The sequence below is a fragment of the Myotis brandtii genome, unplaced genomic scaffold, assembly GCF_000412655.1.
Source record: "Myotis brandtii unplaced genomic scaffold, ASM41265v1 scaffold166, whole genome shotgun sequence".
NCBI lineage: Eukaryota > Metazoa > Chordata > Mammalia > Chiroptera > Vespertilionidae > Myotis > Myotis brandtii.
The window spans coordinates 527,134-542,902 of NW_005356087.1; the positions used below are offsets into that span (position 1 = coordinate 527,134).

At 39.0% G+C, this 15,769-nt stretch overlaps 1 protein-coding gene across 1 annotated transcript in view; it reads left to right on the forward strand.

Moving 5' to 3' along the window:
* The window catches only part of FREM2 (FRAS1 related extracellular matrix protein 2), a 358,247-nt gene that overhangs the window by 187,348 nt on the left and 155,130 nt on the right, over window positions 1-15,769 (forward strand). The gene's annotated exons all lie outside the window — the stretch shown is intronic.

The following is a 15,769-nucleotide window of genomic DNA, read 5'->3' on the forward strand; positions in this document are numbered from 1 at the left end:
CAAAAATAAAGATTTTAAAAAAGGAAAATACTAAAAAATAATTATAGGATTGTCAACATTCTATAATTTTATCCTTTAGAACCAACATTATTTATCTAATTTTTCTTGTTAATTCATTAATTTTTAAGTCTTTTAAATGTCTTAAAAATGTCTTTTAAACAAATATTTTATGAATTAGACCATTTTTGAGTTGATATGTTCTCTGTATTGAACTTAATTATTCAAGTTTCTTTCATATATTCACCAGCCAAAAATTTTCATTTGGCTATACATTTCCAGATTTGTTACATAATACCCACTCAACCCACTCCAACCCTTTGGTGTTTTACATCATTGCTCTTAATCTCTAATAAATTACGTTTCTTGTCAATGCACACCCTTAGCTAATGTTGGTAGAAATAAACCTCACTGCTCTTATGTGTAATTTGACCTTTTTCCTCCTCCTGCTATATATCTACAGTCTTGGCTTGTCTCAATGCAGTCAGAAAAAAAAAAAAAAAAAAGAAAGAAAGAAAGAAAGAAAGAAAGAAAGAAAGAAAGAAAGAGAGAAAGAAAGAAAGAAAGAAAGGAAGAAAGAAGGTAGACCTGCTTTTTGAAGGCTGGCATTTATAAAAAGCTTGGAAAGACTCTTCTAAAGCTGAACTCCTGTCAGAAACCAGATGTGACTTTCTTTTAAACTGCAAGCCTATTTTATTTAATGTCAGAAAACTCTTACTAGTAAACGTTCTATGAAGATACAATCTACTGAATACATGAAATGGAGATGTATGTGGAAACCTCTGGGTTAAAAGACTGAGTATAATTAAAGAGAGATGATAAGAGAACTGAAGCTCTCTGGCTCTGTTTTTTTAACATTTCTGCCTTTAGTAAATATGAAGTTCAATTACATTTATAATTTTCATTAAGGAACACTTAGCATTTAGTCATATTAATTTTTCCTGTATTAACTAGGAATAAATAATTAAATTCTCTTCTGTTTCTGAGTTTTGGTTAAGTGCTAGCCTAATAGAGCTTCTCTCTTTTTAAAAAGCCCATGAAAGCTTTAATTTGTATTAACTGGCTTATTTGTTAGTTTGTTTAAAGTCATTTCTTGATATTTTATTTTCCAATTGGTATAATTGCCATACTTTACTATAAGGAATAAGACACTTAAACTCATCTGTGCCTTCCTATTTATAACTGCAGAGCAACACCCTATACCCATAAAAGATCCGAGAAGTGGGATATTAAAAACAAAATATATAACACAATAACACACACACACACACATCCTATATAATAAAAGGGTAATATGCAAATTGACCCTAACGGTGGAACAACTGGTCACTATGACACGCACTGACCACCAGGGGGACATCCTGCACTCCCCAGGGGGACCTCCACTCAGCCACAAGCCGGGCTGATGGCTGTGAACGCAGCAGCGGTGGCAGGAGCCTCTCTCACCTCTTTGGCAGTGCTAAGGATGTCCAACTGTCGGCTTAGGCCCGCTCTGGACCTAAGCCGGCAGTCGGACATCCCCCAAGGGCTCCTGGGCTGCCAGAGGGACATCTGATTGCCATCTTAGGCCTGATCCCCTGGGGGGTGGGCCTAAGCCAGCAGGTGGACATCCCCCAAGGGGTCCTGGACTGTGAGAGGGCACAGGCCAGGCTGAGGGACCCCTCCACCCAAGTGCATGAATTTTCATGCATCAGGCCTCTAGTTCCTTATATAAAAGTAAAACTTTTCCATAATTTTATTTCATGTTTTGACTATCTAAGTTATCTTAGAATTTTCTATATGAAGTTCAGCCCTCTTCATTCTAGGCCATGATCATCCCTATAATAACTGATAAGTGTTACATAATACCTGCTACATTCCATGACTTGTTGAAGACCATTGGTCTTGAAATTACAAGACTTGGGTTTGATTCCCAACTCTACCATTTCTAGTTGTATGACCTTAACCAAATAAAACAGCTTTTGTTTAGTTTCTTGTTGCACAAAATAAGAAAAATTATTCTCATGTTGTAGTATTCTTATGGAAGAGTTCTATAAAACATAAAGCACAATAAAAATATTATTTCTAATATAAATATAATATTAGATTTTATTTTAAGAGATTAAATAATTCTTATTTCCACAAATGATCACTCTCTCAATTATCTCAAAATTTTGAATTTCTTTCTAAACTCTCTTGTAATTCTTCACATGTAAATTCACCAGCCCAGGATTCACACAGCCAGTCGGCCTGGTGGTCAAATCCCTCTAGTATTAACTACAACAATCAAGGCTCAACTAGAACAAGACTGCTCACAAAGACCACTAGGGGGTGCACCAAGAAAGCATAAAAAATGCGGAGACAAAAAAACATGACAGAAATGGACGATATAGAGCTAAAAAACGCAATTTTGAGGGCTTGCAAAAATGTGCTAGAAGCTGTCAATAAACTTGAGGAGAGAGTCACGAAAACTAATGAGACCCTCGATGCTATGATAAAGAAACAACTAGAAATTAAGCATACACGGTCTGAAATAAAGAATATTACACCCAATAGCAGACCAGAGGAGCGCAAGAATCAAGCCAAAGATTTGAAATGCGAAGAAGCAAAAAACACCCAACCGGAAAAGCAAAATGAAAAAAGAATCCGAAAATACGAAGATAGTGTAAGGAGCCTCTGGGACAGCTTCAAGCGTACAAACATCAGAATAATAGGGGTGCCAGAAGATGAGAGACAGCAAGATATTGAAAACCTATTTGAAGAAATAATGGCAGAAAACTTCCCCCACCTGGTGAAAGAAATGGACTTACAGGTCCAAGAAGCGCAGAGAACCCCAAACAAAAGGAATCCAAAGAGGACCACACCAAGACACATCATAATTAAAATGCCAAGAGCAAAAGACAAAGAGAGAATCTTAAAAGCAGCAAGAGAAAGAGTCGCAATTACCTACAAGGGAATACCCATACGACTGTCAGCTGATTTCTCAACAGAAACTTTGCAGGCCAGAAGGGAATGGCAAGAAATATTCAAAGTGCTGAATACCAAGAACCTACAACCAAGAATACTTTATCCAGCAAAGCTATCATTCAGAATTGAAGGTCAGATAAAGAGCTTCACAGATAAGGAAAAGCTAAAGGAGTTCATCACCACTAAACCAGTATTATACGAAATGCTGAAAGGTATCCTTTAAGAAGAGGAAGAAGAAAAAGGTAAAGATACAAATTGTGAACAACAAACATGCATCTATCAACAAGTGAATCTAAGAACCAAGTGAATAAATAATCTGATGTACAGAATGAACTGGTGATTATAATGAATCAGGGACATAGAAAGGGAATGGACTGACTATTCTTGGGGGGGAAAGGGGAATGGGAGATGCGGGAAGAGACTGGACAAAAATCGTGCACCTATGGATGAGGACAGTGGGTGGGGAGTGAGGGCGGAGGGTGGGGCAGGAACTGGGAGGAGGGGAGTTATGGGGGGGATAAAAAGAGGAACAAATGTAACCTGAACAATAAAGATTTAATTAAAAAAAAAATTCACCAGCCCTAGGAACCATTATGCTTATAATCTCTCTCTCTCTCTTTGGGTATTAATTCCAGTATACTTTTTGAAAATTTTTTTATATATGCATTAAAAATGTATCCACCCTGACCGGTATAGTTCACTCAGTGGTTAGAGCATCAGTCTGCACACGGAGGGGTTGTAAGTTTGACTCCAAGTCAAGGATATGTACCTGGGTTGCAGGCCTGATCCCCAGCCCTGGTCAAGGCACATACAGGAGACAACCGATTAATGTTTCTTTCTCACATCAATGTTTCTCTCTCTCTCTCTTCACCTCCCTCCCTCCCTCCCTTCCACTCTCTCTACAAAGCAATGAAAAAAATATCCTTGAGTGAGGATTAACAACAACAACAAATGTATCCAGCTCATACTTGTTCTGATTACACTACCTATTAGGAATACAAAGATAAGATACCATCCTTTCTATCAAAGATCATATGGTCTACTGGAAAAGAGAGACCTGTGAATAAGTGATTGCAACAAAATGTGATGTGGAATAACAAAGTATGAACAATGTGTTATGGGAGCAAGAAGATGGAATAAACAACTTTGCATTACTTTAGGCAGGGAACTGTTTTCATTTATTTGCCAGTTTATATAATTACAAGCAAGTACATCCTTTTCCCAATAGTTTACTTAATCATAACTGGTACTGATAAGGATGACTGAAACTCACTGAGCAGGTACTATGTGCCACATATTGTGTTTAACACATTATATACATTCTTTCATTCAGCCTTTTTTGCCTCATTACCTTGTAGGCATATGTACCATTTTAGCCATTTTACTTGATGTTTATAGGGTGCTCTCATATGTGACAGGTTTTAGAACATTGGTTCACAAATTTAAGACCAAAAAATTACTTAACACAAACCCTCTACACATACACAGAAACATATACAGTCATGCATATGTCCTGGAGTCTCACATGTTCATAATTATACTCTTGTAATTCTATCTCTCCATTTATATTATTTAAATTACATATTTGTGATTTAGGTAAAAATTTTCAATGACTATGAATTTTATTCAATACATAAGTTTCTATATTCACTGCAAAAATAATAATACACTTGGGGGCTTATTTATTTAGCCTGAGGCAATACTCAGTGCTCATACGAATGCTCTGTAATACCTCTCATGCCTCCAGATATTTGTGATTCTCTAACTGGAAACCATGCTCTATAATCAATAGAGTCCACCCATCTTTAAAGACTGGGTCTAGTTATAATGTTTTCTTGTATTTGTGCAAGAGCACACACAGCCTACCTCAAATAACAGACACTAATGAGAGCCTGGTACATTAATCCTCATCCCTGACTGCCCTAGGAGCCATTAATTAAGTAGAGCTAAATCTCCTGAACAGCCACATGCAGCTGTCACAGTCATTCTGATATTTGCCCCTCCCAATCAAGGATGGACCATCCAGGCACAGGCCAACTGTTGGAGGGGCTGGGAAACCCACATTTTTTTCTAGAATAGACATATTTTGTTGCATAAAAATAGAAAACTGAGAAGAGGCTTTTCCTATTATTCAACAAAACGCTGAGATGTCACTGAAGAGGGAATGGACCATTCTTCCATGATCATGAGTATCAATAACTTCCTAGACAAATGGGTTTAGTCATTTATTGAGTAAATCATTAAATTCAGTTTCATCATAAATAAAAGACTGTATGTAGTACAAAAAGGAAAAACTAGGATAAGAAGAGAACAGATTGCTGAGCAGAGATATTAACTTCTCTTTGTCATACCTCCCATGCTTCAGGATGTTTGTGGACCCCAGGTTCACACCTGTAGAAAATCTGCTACTTGTTGTCATGACCTTTACCTTATTCTTTGCCCTTCTCTATGGTGTTGTTATCCTCCCTTGTTTCAGTTTGATTCCAAAATTTCCATCCTTTACAAGTGCACATAGATAAGTTCAAGTTGAGAGGGGTTTTAAAGAGCATTAAGTGTTTAACTCATTTTCTGTATGAGGAACCTGAGAAATAGATCCATCCTTTAGTCTCTGCCCAAGACAAGTTTAGTTTTATTTGGTTTTCTTTAATATTGGCAGAGATAGGTAAAATTACTCTTCATTTGAGGGAGTGGGCACTCCTCTCTGAAATTCCATTAAATAGTAATAATTGTCTTCCATTAAAAATTCCTCTATAGCTAGGCTGGCCTGCGATCAAAAGCAGACAACAGATTTCCATGAGAAATTTCAGGTTGCTATTCCTCTTACTTTTCCTTTAAACTGAAACCCAGGATTAGCATAAGAAACAACCAAACCTGTAGAGAATTTTTATAAGAATTTATTTAGCTAAACTGATGACAATACTGGGAAACAAGATCTCATGTGCTATAGAGAATGAGTTTTCCAGTTTATTTTTACACTTGAAATTAAGAAGGGAATGTGAGGAAAATTGCATAAAGGTGGGAGAAAGCAAGGTGAGCATTGGATTACAAGATAGTTACAAGATTATGTGCTCTCTTGATGGTCATTAAGTTTCTGAAAAGTCTGAAAAAGAGGCATTTCAAAGGTGTGTTAACCCAGATGCACAGAAACAATGCACAGGGCTGGCTTAAGGAAAAGATAATCATTGTACTAAAGAAGTTATGTGCCTAAGATGTGACTACCCACCATGACCTGCCCAGGTAGAAATTTATGATCAGATCTACCTGTGAGGTTACTTTTTGGCAAGATTTGTTATAGAGCCTGGTTTTCATTTACAGTTTCCCCTTTTGGTCATAAATAAATTCATAGGATGAATTGATGACCAACTTTCTGATTGAATAGTGTGGTCTCACATTGCTAGGAAGGCTCATTCCTAGGAATTATCAGTATCAACATTGTCTTGTTGAAACAGTGGACCACTGTGGAAGGGGAATACCATAACCATGGGTTGTAAATTAAGGCCAAATTTTCCCCAAAAGAGAAATGGAAGGCAGTCAGGTCTTAGAGCCTTCATAACAAAAAAGACTCTGGATCATTTTTATCCTGTAAAATATCATGATCTGAGTTTTGCCATCAGTCTCATTTTTCTGTATTTGGTATCTAGTATAACATTTACATAAGTCATAAAAAGAGTATTAACAGTTATTTTATGTAGCTTCAATAATCATTAACAGTTGGATTGTATAGAAAAAAATCAAAGAACAAGTATACTAACTATTATTATGACTCATATCATTAGCAGATAGGTAAAGATAATCAAACAAAATAGCTTCTGAGTTCATCATCAAACCATAGATATAGAGGCCTTGTTGATGTCTTAGGATAGCGGTCTACCTCTGATGTCAGTGGCTTCTCATCCTACAGGAATTCTTGGTGTTCACTGTAGGTTGAGGTGAGTGTCAGAGATGGAGTAGATAGATGTCCATTCCTGGTTAATGTGAATCCATGATTTAACCCTTTGAAATTTAGCTGCACATGGATTAGTTAGTAATATCTGATAAGGTCCCTTTGAATGAGGTCGGAAAGAGTGCTTTTTTATTTTATTTTATGTCAATTCCAATAAACAAAGCTCCAGGCAGTCAATGATTTTTAAAAACTTTGTCTCCTGGGAGTTCACAGTGAAAAGAAGTGATTACCTATTCAGCATTTTCTTAAAGATGTCTCCTTTCAATAATGACATCGTATGAGTTCCTTTACCTAATTTAAATCCAGCTTAAATGCACTATTATACATGCCGGAATGAAAAAACAAAACAAAAACAAAAAGTGGGGTTTGCCAGGGAACCTGGAAGAACCAAGTGGCCATCTTGGGTTTCCAATTACCCCAACTATTCATTCAACATACAATATACCCTAGAAGTTGTTTATCACTTATTTTACAATGTCTTTCATGCAATTTAACATTAAAAATACATATATTTTGAGCCCTGGCCAATATGGCTCAATTGATTAGAGCATCGTCCCTTACACCAAAGGGTTGAGAGATTGATTCCAGGTTAGGGCACACACCCAGGTTGTGGGTTTGATACCTGGTAGGGGTGATTTTGGGAGACAACCAATAGATGTTTCTCTCTCACATCAACGTTTCTCTCTCTCTCCCTCTCCCTTCCTTTCTCTCTAAAATAAATATAAAAATATTTTGAGGAGTTTCATGGACCTTTCTGAAACACTGCAAATTTACTCCTACATATATTGAGATTCTAACCCTTAAAAACCAAACTATCTAATAAAAACTAAGAAGTAAACAATTAGCATCAAATTCCACTATTAGCATGGATTTATTTTTGCAAAATGGGTAAAATATAACATTATATTTAATATTGATAACTTGAAAGACATGTCTGTTCTACTTAAACCAACATACTTTAAAAAGCTTTTATATACTAAGGATAAATTTTTGATCACATGAACTTGAAAAGCATTTGAATTAGTTTCTTATTTTTTTAATTTAAATTCTTTATTGTTGAAGTATTACATATGTCTCATTTTTTCCCCTAGTTTTATTTCTGAGAATTTTAAAATACCCAATCCTTTCAAACACTCACCTTTAAATTAAATTTAATAATACCATACAGCGGTAAAAAAAAATATATATATCTCACAGTTACAACATACACATATAGAAATACACCGACAGACAAAAACAGGAACCTTTTAACCATGAGAAAACTCACTAGTTTATAAAGAACAATTAGATCCAAATTTTGTTTTGGAGGTATTTACAACTTAAATTTGTCCTTGACAAATCAAGTGTCAAATGGCCTTCTACCTATTGAAGTAAGGGCAATTATTTTTAATACCTCAGAGAATTGGGTTGACATCTAAATAACATCATAGGTTGATCCAGTTATCTAAATCCTGTTTTTGAAGCCTCAAGAGACTCACTAAATATTTTTTCCATTTTTCTGCTTAATTTTTAGCCAGCTTTTCCTAATCATGCACACAAAAGATTAATTTAGAGGTGTCAAAGGATCCTCATCATGGCCATCTTGCAGTAGAATCAATGGGAGGCTTGTCAGCCTCAGAGGCACATTTCCTGTGTTAATTTTAGTTTTTTCTTTAAGATCTGCAGAGTCTGACGAAACTTCTTGGGAAAACCAGTCCTTATATGCATTTCTCCAGATGAGTCAAAAGTGTTGGATATCTCTATAGAACTGCTTTATGTCCTAGAGGAAATTTTTCCTCAGCCAACCCCACAAAGATTCTAAATTACACAAGAATACTCAAAATTTGGGTTGTGGAAACAAGTTTCCTTTCTCTTTGGGTCTCTCATTTAACTAGCTAAGATTTTGTTCAGACTCTCAGTAAGCAATTCAATAAAAAAACTGAAATTAAAACAGCATCCCGTTTTCCCCTCCTTTTCCTTGGTTATCTCAACCCTTATCCATCTCAAGGATTTTCTAAGAACAGCTCAAATAAAGTTAGTACCTGCTACTTAAAGCAAGGAGGTTTGAGATTCTGAGAGAAAACTCTACCAAATTCACCTAATATGAAGCAGGGAGTTGGTGAGGCACAGTGGGCTCCTGCTGGTACTAGCACCAGGTCTGGACTGTGAGGTGGTACTGGATGGGCTTCTTCAGAATCCTCTCAGCTACATTAAGTAAGTGTTTAAACTTGCAGAGGATTTTTATAAGAATTCATTTGAGCCAAACTGATGACAATATTTGATCTCTGTGAAGCAAGATTTCAAATACTACAGAGAATAACAGTTTTTGCAGTTTCCTTTATACATTTGAAATTACAGAGGGAATGGAAGATTACATGAAGGTGGGAAAAAGCAATGTAGGAATTGGATTACAGGATAATTAACAAGATTATGTGATCTTAAGTTTCTGAGGGGTCTGGAAAAAAGAGGCATTTCAAAGGTATGTTAACACAGATGCACAGAAACAATGGACAGGGCTTGCTTAAAGAAACGATAATCCTTTTACTAAAGAAGTTATATACCTGGGGTGTGACTACAGGTATATAACTTTATGACCTGCCCAGTTAAGAATTTATAATTTCATCACTCTCTGAATTTACTGTTGGTTAGATTTATTACAGATTACCTTTTTTGTTCATACCATGAAGTTCAAATAGGTTATTCTATAGGTCAAGGATAAGATAGTCATAATGCTAATGTTCGGTCATGTATGAATACCCATTCTGAGCTAGACCAGGCATTAGGAACTTTACAACTTATCTCACTGAAGTCTTATGTTTATAACTGTGCAATTTATATATCAATTTTCAAATAGAATCTCTTAGACTCACAAAATTTACTTCTCTAAAGTCCCCCAGCTGATAAGTGCCAGAGTCAAACCATAAACAGCATACTTTGCCACAGCTGCATTATTTACCTATTCTTGTATATGCAAAACAAAAATGTAGGAACAAAGTAATTTCTTCTCTTTTTATTCTGCTATCATTTCTCTTTATATATCAAGCCTCAAAGATATTAGTGTAGGTCAAAAAAAAGTGTTCTAGGAAAATAATCAAGAAATATATGTTCAATAAATGTCTATTGAGCATCTGCTACATGCCAGGAATTCTACTAAGAGCAAGGGATACAAGTGCTTGGGGAAGAAGGCACACTAACCATGAAGGGTTATATAATTAGGTGATTACATTGTACTAATTGTACAATTAGCAATACAAAATGAAATGTGTGATGATAAGGGACTAATCTACACCCATGGGAGAAGTATCTAACCTAGAATAAAGATACTTTACTTTCTGTATAGTAGGTCCCCCAACTGTCAGAAATTATGTCATCTCTCTTCAGTCTTAGAAGCATATAGATATTAATTAATATTAAACATTTTCACTCCCTTTAAAAATAAAATATGTAAGAGCTAAAACTTATTTGATGTAAAAATCCCATTCCTTTTTTACTTTGTGTGATTTCTAAGCAGAGTAAATTGAGTTTTATGTACATTATTAAGAGAACACAACCTCGAATATAGATATTTGAGTACAGATGCCTAGCATAGTTCTTAAAGCCTTAAAGTATTTTATGCAACTATTTAGTTTGTACACTTAAAGTAACTGCAAACTTCTGATTAAAATGGGCTCATTCTGATATCTTGATGATATCAAATTATAGCTATGAACTAGTGAATTAAATATTTGATCTCTGTAATCATTTTTTGTGGGGTCAGATTGGGTTAATACTATGTAATATTTAGTAGAGAATAAACATAGTATCCTGGCAAAAAGTAGGACTTATATCTCAAGAACCCTAATCTTTTGATACAAAGAAAAGACAGACTTTTATTTGCTGAGTGAGCCAAACCTATATTATGAGATGGAATTCAGAAGACAAAGGCTATTATATGAAATCCAACATTAATTATTGTTTTTAAATTTTTGTACCATTGGTAGTGTTGACAAAGGAGATCACTGGCTAACTGATATTTTGAGATGAGCCTGCCAAAATTGAGGTCCAGAATTAATAATAGTCAACTGCAACTCGTGACAGAGAAATAAATAATTTAAAAACAGTATGCAAGAGCTTCAACTTCATTGAGTGTCAAAGCTTGTTTCTTTTTTAACTCTATAATTGTGAAGCATGAGTCATCATCCTGTGAGAAACAAAAAATCCTTTGTTGAAAACAAGCACACAAACAAAACACTAGTTAAAAATATAGCACACAGTTTCTGGCACCATAAGGTTGATACAAAAAAAAAAAAAGAGTGGCACAAAAAAAACTCTTTTAGTGATTTAAAACTTTCTGAAAGTTTCTACATTTACAAAAGAAAAACATTTAATGATACAAAAATTACCCATAGATTCTCTCTAACTAACATGTTTGCCTAGTACTAAAGAATAATCTTTGGAATTCATGGTATCCTGATGTGAACTTGTAACACATGTTATTTAGATATGTTTTCATTACTTTCATCTGTTTCTTTTTCAAGCCCCTGTTGAAATTAGCCAATATTACTATGTCAGTTTCAGAGGTATAAGAGAACTGTCCAAGTTCCAAAATATCAGTGACAAAGTCTGTATTCAGTACCACTTGTTGGACAGTCTAATGGCACCATAGTAGCCTGAAGGTGTACTGGAATATCTTCCAGTTGTTTATGAATGCAGCAAATGTTTTAAAAACAATAAACACTTGGTGCCTTTATCCATTCACTGCATTTTCTTTCCTTGCTTTGTTCTGTTAAAGAAAAAAATATGTTTTATTCTATTCGATTTTTAGCAGTCTGTTTTTTAATTTGTTCAGTATAATTGAAAAGAGTTCAGTTTGAATATTCCCTTTCAAATATAGCTACAACTACTTTATTTCTGAGAATAGAAGTCTTTTTTCTTGGCCTAAGTTACAGCACAGTTAAACCTAAAAGTAAAAACAGCAGTTGTAAATAAAAATACTCATTACTATATAGTCACAATGACTAACTAAAAAAAGGCATTAACTTTATTCATCTTTATCTTTTATAATAAAGAGTAAGGAACCCAATTTGAAAATATAAAAGTAACACAAGTTCATTTTCAAAAAGTTAAAGATTTAAAGAAATAGCTGTCATTTGTAGTCCTAACTCGTGGAAATGACCACTATTAGTGTTTGAGAGGATGACCCTGCTGTCATTTTTTCCCATGTGTTTCTATTTACGTAGTGTGGAGTTTACTATTTTTATACTACAACCCTTGCTTTCTCATGAACAACTTCCTAGAGACTGCTGCAGTTTCAATCTAATGTGCTAATGGGATTTGGCATAGTATTTTATATTATACTAGAGGCCCGGTGCACAAAAATTTGTGCACTGGGGGGGGGTCCCTCAGCCCAGTCTGGGGCCCCTCGGAGGATGTCCACCTGCTGGCTAAGGCCCACTCCCCGGGGTATTGGGCCTAAGCTGGCAGTCAGACATCCCTCTGGCAGCCCGGCAGCCCTCGGGAGATGTCCATTTGCCAGCGGGGAGCAGGCCTAAGCTGCAGTCAGACATCCTTAGCGCTGCTGAGGAGGTGGGAGAGGCTCCCACCACCACCGCTGTACTGGCAGCCATCAGCCTGGCTTGTGGCTGAGCAGAGCTCCCCATGTGGGAGCACACTGACCACCAGGGAGCAGTTCCTGCATTGAGCGTCTGCCCCATGGTGGTCAGTGTGTGTCATAGTGACCAGTCATTCCCAGTCATTCTGCTGTTAGGGTCAATTTGCATATTACCCTTTTATTATATGCCTGGTGCATGGGTGGGGGCTGGCTGGTTTGCACTGAAGGGTGTCCCAGATCAGGGTGGGGGTCCCGCTGGGGTGCCTGGCCAGCCTGGGTGAGGGGCTGAGGGCTGTTTTCAGGTTGGCCACACCCTCTTCAGGGAGGGGGGTCCCGCTGGGGTGCCTGGCCAGACTGGGTGAGTGGCTGAGGGCTGTTTTCAGGTTGGCCACAACCCCTTCAGGGTGGGGTTCCCCCCTTGGGTGCCTGGCCAGCCTGGGTGAGGGGCTGATGGCTGTTTGCAGGCTGGCCACAGCCCCTTCAGGGTAGGGGTCCCCGCTGGGGTGCCTGGCCAGCCTGGGTGAAGGGCTGATGACTGTTTGCCAGCTGACCACAGCCCCTTCAGGGTGGGGGTCCCCTGGGGTGCCTGGCCAGCCTGGGTGAGGGGCTGATGGCTGTTTGCAGGCTGGCCAAGCCACCCAGCGGGAACCCTCACCCCATGAGGGTGTGGCCAGCCTGGGTGAGGGGCTGAGGGTTGTTTGCAGGCTAGCCACAGCCCCCAGCCATCCAAGCTCCCAGTGGAGGATGGCTGGAAGCAAGTATCTGGGATTTATTTATCTTCTATAATCGAAACTTCGTTGCCTTTAGTGGAGGCCACAGCTGTCTCAGGGCAGGTGGGAAGCTTGGCTTCCTTCATCGCCGGGGCAACCAAGCCTCCTGCTTGCTCCAGCTCCGTGGCTGCTGGCCGCCATCTTGGTTGGGTTAATTTGCATATAGTCGCTCTGATTGGCTGGTGGGCATGGCTTAGGGCATAGCAAAGGTACGGTCAATTAGCATCTTTGTCTTTTATTAGTGTAGATACACCCAAGCCTCCTGCTTGCTCCAGCTCCGTGGCTGCTGGCCGCCATCTTGGTTGGGTTAATTTGCATATAGTCGCTCTGATTGGCTGGTGAGCGTGGCTTGGGGCATAGTGAAGGTACGATCAATTTGCATGTTTCTCTTTTATTAGATTAGATTATACAGGTATTATGTCTGTATACATATTAATGTATGTACATATGTACTCTTGCATAATACTTTTGTAATTTTATTAATATATATTATACATATGATATACTTTTGCATAATACTTTTGTGATTTATGTGAATAAAATTATGTGAACATATAATATACATATGTACAGTTCTTTTAAACACATTGGGTCTTTAAAAGAATTCTCAAATCACTTGTTTCCCGCTTCCTTTTTTCTTCTACTGTACCTGCCATTTCTGTTTTAGCAGTACTTTAGATCTCTCTTTTATAATCTCAATTTACCTTTTATTTTTCTCTGGCATGTGTAATACTCCCTGATACCCTGAGTGTTCTTCTTTTAGGAGTAGAGCATAGTGATTATAAGCTTGGGCTCTGAGACAGATTTTCTAGGTTTAAATCTCAGCACTACCACCTACCAGCCTAACCTTCATGTGTACCTCATGTCCTCAGAGGTAAATTGAGTCATAATAGTTCTTACCTGAAAGTGTTGTTGCAAAGATAAAACTAGCTGATACATGTAATGTGTTTAGAATAGGGCTTAGCAAATAATAAGAACCCCATACATATTAGCTAATCATTGTTAAGGATAATACAAGAATGCTACTTTTCAGGACTTTATACATAAAAAGCTATGCGTACTTGAAGCACTCTGCATGTAAGGTTCTATAATCCCATATAATAAAAGCTTAAAATGCTAAGTGTCCAGTTATCCAGTCATCCGTTCAACCAATCAAAGCATAATATGCTAATGATATGCTAAGGCTGCTCAACCGCTCACTATGACGTGCACTGACCACCAGGGGGCAGACGCTCCGACTGGTAGGTTAGCTTGCTGCTGGGGTCCAGCCGATCAGGACTGAGCGAGATGGGCCGGATATGCCCTGGAGCCCTCCCACGATCCCTCCCTGGCTGGCCAACCTCCTGTGTCCCTCCCTGGTCCCAATTGTGCACCGGTGGGGTCCCTCCTCCTGGTCTGCACTTGCTCGCAATCTGGGACCCCTCAGGGATTGTCGGAGAGCCGGTGTCAGCCCAATCCCACAGGCCAGGCCGAGGGACCCCACTGGTGCACGAATTTGTGCATCGGACCTCTAGTCCTATATAATAAAGAGGTGACATGCAAATTGACCCTCACTCCATCATATCATCACAAGATGGCTGTGCCCACAGCAGAGGCAGGGTTCCCGTAACACAAGATGGCTGCACCCACAGCGGAGGTGGGGGTTTTGTAATGAGTCATAATGAGTGATTAGCAGGGACCTGAGGCTGTGTAGTGCCAGGCTGGGGTGGAGTACCTGAGGCTGCGTGCCTCACCCGGCAGGGCTTGATGGGGGACCTCAGGCCACCCCCCTGCCCTAGCACTGAGCCAGGGGACCTCAGGCCACACCCCCCACCTGGCGGGGCTTGAGGGGGACCTAAGGCCACGCCCCACACCCGGTGGGTCTTGATAGGGGCCCTGAGGCTGCACCTTCCACCTGGCAGGGCTTGACGGGGGCCCTGAGGCTGCACCCCTCCACCCAGCGGGGCTTGATGGGGGTGGGACCAGCCGGGTCTGGATCTCTCCTAATGGGTGCGGGGCCAGCCGGGTCTGGATCTCTCCTAATGGGTGTGGGGCCAGCCAGGTCTGGGTCTGGCGCAATTTCAAGGTGCATGCGGGTGGGTGGGGTTTGACTCTGGGTCCCGCGGTGTGCCCCAGACTCTGACAGGAGGAAGATTTTCATATACATTTTACTAATTTTCTTTCTTCTCTGACACTTCTATTATAGAGAAAGGGCAAATAACAATATTAAAATATTTCCTCTAATTAATTTTCTTTTAATGTGCATGAATTTCATGCACTAGGCCACTAGTTATATATATAAAAGTCTAAGTGACTGGCTGACTGGCCAACCGGCAGTATGTAGACTCACACTGACCACCAGGGGGCAGACACTCAACACAGGAGCTGTTGAGCAACAACAACTTTGCAGAGTGCCCTCTCACACTCCAGGACCCCTGGGGGGAGGTCAGACTGGGGCCACCCCAGGTGCAGGTGGCCAGGGAGGGACCATGGGAGGTTGGCTCTAAGTTGTGTCTGGCCCATCTCGCCCAGTCCCGCCCCGCCGGCCACCTTCTAATTAATTTC